The sequence below is a fragment of the Ambystoma mexicanum genome, chromosome 1p, assembly GCF_040938575.1.
Source record: "Ambystoma mexicanum isolate Mex_15411 chromosome 1p, UKY_AmexF1_1, whole genome shotgun sequence".
NCBI lineage: Eukaryota > Metazoa > Chordata > Amphibia > Caudata > Ambystomatidae > Ambystoma > Ambystoma mexicanum.
The window spans coordinates 1,504,144,055-1,504,150,054 of NC_090921.1; the positions used below are offsets into that span (position 1 = coordinate 1,504,144,055).

General features: G+C 43.6%; 1 protein-coding gene across 3 annotated transcripts in view; it reads right to left on the reverse strand.

Moving 5' to 3' along the window:
- Positions 1 to 5,005, reverse strand: part of LOC138456738 (intelectin-2-like) — a 665,295-nt gene extending 660,290 nt beyond the window's left edge. For 2 of the 3 annotated variants that reach the window (XM_069607198.1, XM_069607196.1), the window contains exon 1: positions 4,901 to 5,004. The gene's annotated coding sequence lies outside the window, so the exon portion shown is untranslated. Of the gene's footprint in view, positions 1 to 4,900 lie in introns of all 3 variants that reach the window. The other variant, XM_069607197.1, reaches the window with a different exon arrangement.
- Between the last annotated feature and the right edge of the window lie 995 nt (positions 5,006 to 6,000).

Here is a 6,000-nt window from a genome sequence, read left to right on the forward strand (position 1 = left end):
AGGCCCTGGTCTTATCTCGCCTGCATGGAATAAATACCAGGCACACCAGCCTTTACACCACCAGCCAGGTACCTGTGAATAGAATGTTCTATGCTGCTTCCCTGGGGTGTTACTTGCTAGGTCTCCAAAAGATCTGGGGCTACGCTAATGTTGGGCCTGTCGGTACTCTGAGCTAGCAAGCCTTTTGTTTCTAGCCCCTGAGCTTCTATCTGTGGCTACAACCAAAAGACCCAGGGCTATAGGTCCCGTCAGCCCCCATTAGCAATGCCTCTACTGCTTCCCATCTCATCAAAGATCTTCATAAATACCAACACAACACTCACATTCAACAAACTTCACTGACTACCCCATTAGGATGCAACTCTTTCAAAATAAAGTGTACCATGTACAAATCTTTCACCAGGCACACTGCATCCCACCTGGCAGACAAAGTCACGGGCCTTATTATGAGTATGGCGGTAAAGCAACAATGGCGCCGGTATCGCTACCGGCACCGTTGCTACAGTACTGCCATACTACGAGTTGTGCTCGTGGGTCTCGCTCTGCCCGCCAGATCCAACCTGGCGGGCAGTGCGGCACCCGCGAGCACAACTGGTGGATGCACCCACACTGTTATGAACGGTGCCGGTGCATCCAAGCTCCCCATTCCCATTCAGCCATATGGAGTCGATTGGGCATGGAGAGTTCCTTATTGCCGGCACCCGCCTATGGGCAATTACCGGGTCCGCCGACTTCGGCATGACCCGGTAATTGCCCATTCGAGGGTCCCGGTAAAATCACGGGTCCGGCGGCAGCCGTGCCTTTGTTACAGGCACGGCTACCACCAGACCCGTAATGAGGCTCGGAGTCAGCGCATTACCAGATGCCAACATAGAGCAAAAGACATGAAAAAGGAACATAGCAGGGACGAAGCATTCTCGAGCTACATCTCAAGACTAAGGACCCTGTTTCCTTTAATATTACACTCTTCCCCAACCTAGTGCAATCCAGAAAGTAAGTAATGGTTCTTCTTATCGGTACACACCACCCCAAACCCACCTATGCCAGTTTGTATCCCCCTGATGACCACCCGTTGTAAACCCCCTGTACATAACCCATGCCTCCTCTCAGCACTGTTACATGTTGCCCGCTAACAGTAAATGTTAACAATTCGCTTCCACCTTGAATTGTATGCTGCAATAAATGCTATCATGTAATGATTGTTGCCCCTGAAAGCAAGCTCTGAAACCCCTACTGACGTACAGCACATCTGTTGCTCCAGTAACTAGGTTTGCTCTGAAAAATGATGAGCGATAATAAACTGGATAACTCTGATTCACTTCTACCGTTTCACCACACAAGCATCCCACCCACAACTGCCAAACCCTCCTAGTGGTCCTATCTATTGAGCCAAGCTAATTAGTAACCTTGGGCTCCACCTCTCAAAAAACACACACACGCACTTACACAAACTCAACCACACCTCAAGATACCAAATACCAGAACAGTGAAAACGTGCGGGTGCCTGAGATTACCGCTCATCAACACTTCACGATTCACGCGTTCGTCCAGAACCATACGCTACCAAAATGGAAGACTTCACGGCATATCAGAGCATTTTACATTACACCAACTTGCGCAATTTATACTGGGCAGCCATTCCGTTGCAAGCTCCCTTAAGCACGGTAGATATTCTCCTGATTAATGAATACTGCGGACCAGGGGCGTTGCTAGGGGGGATAAGGGGGCTATAGCCCCTGATCTTTTGGTTATAGCCCCGAATAGAATCTCAGGAGCTACGGCCAAAAGACTAGCTAGCCCCCAGTCCCAACAGTTCTGACATCAGTTTAGCCCCGGGTCTTTTCCAGACGTACCAACTCCCCTGCTACGGACTATGTATGTTTGTTTAGTTCTATGCTCAGAAAACATATTATTGATTTACATTTCATGGCAATCGTCAAAACATTAAGCAAAACCGTTATTTAAAGGGGTTCTTAATAGGGTTGTGACAATATCCGTTTTAACGGCACATCAGTGAGCCACACGATTTTAATGCAGAAACGCACACTTCAGTCAACAAACAACCTTGTCTAACCAAACTAATGAAATCTGAGAGGGCACGAGACACCTACCGAAACTGACCAACTTCTGAATATGTTCAGAGAAATTCTTTCTGTGAGATTTCATATCAATTATACCTATCAATTTGATCAATTATGTCACGAATAATGTGTAAAAAAAAATGCAACCCTTGGGGTGTCAAGCAACATGTTTTCGAACTGTAACACTAGTGTTTTATTGTAAATATCTGCGTTTACCAGGTGTAATTTACTAGTCCAATACCCACATTCTAAAGGGCAAAACCAAACTAAATGTGTGGCATCGGTACAGGTGTGCTGAGAAATTGATCTTATAATAAAAATACATTTTTGCAATCATGTTGAAGAATTCTAGCAGATTGTAATAATAATAATAATGGAGATTGCACCCTAGAGGGGCTCTGCTGCTTTGCCTCTGACTTCTGTGTGTCCAAGGAAGGCCATGGTGTCACCCACTAACCCCATGGGACACTCTGGAGACACATACCTGCACTTCCCCAGCAGTGAACAGACCCAGCACAGCCTGTCCCGCTGGCACCTCACAAATTCTTTACATTTATTTATCACACTCTTTCTTTCAGAGCATGAACAATTGGAGGCTATTTAAGTGAAGGGGACCAACCCCTTCGTGGACAACACCTCCCCCTCCTGTATACTTGCTCCTAATTCAATTTACCAAAACTTAAACAAACCCTATACCTGATGACCCAGTGCTGCGCAAGTGGATTCTGCCTCTTGTGCCCACCTTTCGGCTTATTTATAAGTGAAGGTTCATTTCGAAAGTACAAGTTGTTTTGGACTATGTTTCTTAAGATTTTGGTAAAAAGAATTGTAATGGGCAATTTTTTATTATGAAAGCACAACAACCCACCAGTTAGTTGGTTATACCTAGCCAATTAAAATATGCCATGGTTTTATTGGGGGAGGAGAGAGGGAATGTCACATTTTCCTCACCTAATACATCAAGCAGGCTTTGGTCAAAATAATGAACCAGACAACCCTTTCAGACATTATCTTTAAGTCTTGAAAGTATTTACAAAACCCACAAGCTATAGTTTCCATCTTACTGAATTGCATTGTGTTATTTGTAGTTTTCCATTTAAGATGGGGGAAATAATACTAGAATGGCAAGGATTAACATATGTGTGAACGTACTTTACTCTGATATCTGTACTTTTCAAGTCGTCTTTATAAAAGAGAGTAGTGATTAAAGTCAACCATGAGGCGAGGAGATCAAGGAGAAGGCAAATGGGGCATCATTATTTATTCGGTTCAGGGATGTGGGAAGAAATGCTTCTCTCCTAGAGACCAGAAAGGTTTTGTCCTTGGTCCCAGCCAATCATATGCTGGCTTCCCTAACATGTGAAGACGTGCGAAATCGCGTACACTCACTTTCCTGAAGAACTGGCCTGTAAATGGGCTCTGCTTTGATGACATGATCAGTTCATTCAATTGCAGAAGCACTCTGCCCTGCCTGCCCCGGTCCCAGTCCTTGACCTTACCGGACAAGGGTTAAATACTCAAAAGCATACAGGGGACAAATGAGTAACAGGATCAACACACTTTGGGGAGTCCCCCGGATGAACCATTCAAAGGAAAATTTAATGGCCCAGTCTTAACACATACTGGGTCCCACTCCGTAGGTTATTAACATCACCACACATAATGTAATACACAGTGCACTGAATTTTTCATTTAATATAAAAAAAATTGTAGTTTTATTACATAGGCCATGGGTCCTACGTTTCACAAAATAAAACAAGCCACATATAGACATATATTAATGTGGAGGATGTATATATACATCTAATAGCATTTTTGTGGTTAATTCATAAAAGCTAAAGGTGACACAGCCATAATTCTCTAATATGGAGGAGTACGGGCACACATGCTGTCTTCCTGGCCCTATCTGGCTAACAAGTCACAGAAATGCTCCATAAAGCAGTGTCACCTAATTCAAGTTCTAAAATTGATTAAACATGGCGAAATAAATTACTCCTGACCAAAAAACACACATCCCAGGTCAAGAGGCAAGAGAGCCAACAACTTAGAATCCCTACAAACAGCAACAAACTGTCGGAATCTTACCGCACAAGGGATAAATACTCAAAAGCATACAGGGGACAAATGAGTAACAGGATCAACACACTTTGGGGAGTCCCCCGGAAGAACCATTCAAAGGCGGGGGGGGGGGGCAATCAGATAGAGTAATTTAAAAAGCAGCCTGGAAGGATTTGTGAAAAGGGAGGGCAAAAGAGAGACACTGGGTGAGAGCTGGGCTGGTAGTCTGTGGAAGAGGATGCACAACGCACCAATCACCTGAGTAGAGTAAGAAAGGTTTAGCAAGATATAGGGCTGGTGACTGAAATGATGATGAACGCTAAAAACAAACGACATTGTCTAGCGCGTAAGTAACAGGCTTCCAACAAGAGCAATCCGTTCTAATCCTGGCTTCCCTAGGTGATCAAATTGTGTGATCCCGTGCCTGTCACTTAAGCTGCCTGTGTTTTATACGGGCTTACCTTCCAAAACGGAGCCAAACAGAAATGTAAGAGGCCATTATTAAATAATGATAGGTAGGTAGAGAAATAATAGACAAACAACTATGGTGTCTCCTCGTAGTCTACAAATCTGTGTAACCTTTCATGAAGATGTTGTGCATTAATAGATATGTCACATAGCATAAGCCAGACAGTGAACAAGTAAGTCTATTGCACTGTCCAAGCAGCTGGAAAATATCACTTCTCAGTAATGCGACACCAGAGCCTGTGTGCAGCGTCTGGGGGAAACGGATAAAACATGTTAAAATAGAAGATATTTACCTTTGTTGCGAAACGATAGTCTTCAAATGCTGCGAGACTTGAACACTGTATCACTTTTAGCCTCGTCTGGCGCCTTATAAAGAGTCTGGCGCACACACCCTATTTTGCTGACAGGTCTTGGAAGCAACTTGTCATCTTGAAGGAGGGGCCCGAACAGGGGTCTCATTTAACAACCTGTGGGTGAGGAGAGAGTGAAAGGAAAATGTATGACGTAGCCGAGAAAAGGAATGATGTAATTAGTATGAATGAATGGTGGAGAGGTAGAACGTGGCCGAGAGGAAAAAGGAGTGGAACTGATAATGTGATACAGAAGTAAGCATCTGGCAACAAGTTCATGAACTATTTCCAAGTACCTGACATTCCCTGATTTAAGACCTGGCTCTCTGTGCGCCCTCGTCCCTGGCAATGAAGCAACATGGCAATCCGATACACGGATGCTGTTGGCTTTATGGATTACCTCGTTTTAGAATCACGCGAGATTCTATGTCAGATAATTTCCATATTGTTCAAACTGAAAGATGTTTGGCTTAATTATAGTAATTCATGTTTTCGGACAGATAGCCAGCAACATGTTTCCCAAGATTATTTAGGAAACTTGAATCAGATATCTGAATGAAGAACCTTTTACATGCAACAGAGTCTTCTTTGAGACTGGGCAATACAAATGTATTTATAAACAGAACTGCTTTGCATTGACAAAGCCTTAGCGTTGGTGGATTTAGATGCAATCTTTAGGTATTTTGCAAGAATCTGCATCATATGCTCACCCACATAATTCGCCAGAGAATAGTATTAATATTATTATGTCATGCTATGTTATGCTATGTTATGCTATGTTGATTTTTACCACACACTGCTGCCATTTAAATGGTCTCCAAGCGCTCACATGGCTCTGTAAGAAATGTGGGCAGGGTTGGTTAGCTAAAGAGAGTGGGATAGGTGCCGGGTTTGGTAGATTCCAATATATCTTGTAAGGGTTTCCAGGTCAAATCATTTCCAGGTAAAGTATTTTCTAGTTTTGTTTGTCGCAAGGATCCTTATGTTTGTGGCATCATGAGGCTCAGAATTTTGAAGCGCAATGGGATGATGAGATTGGTACC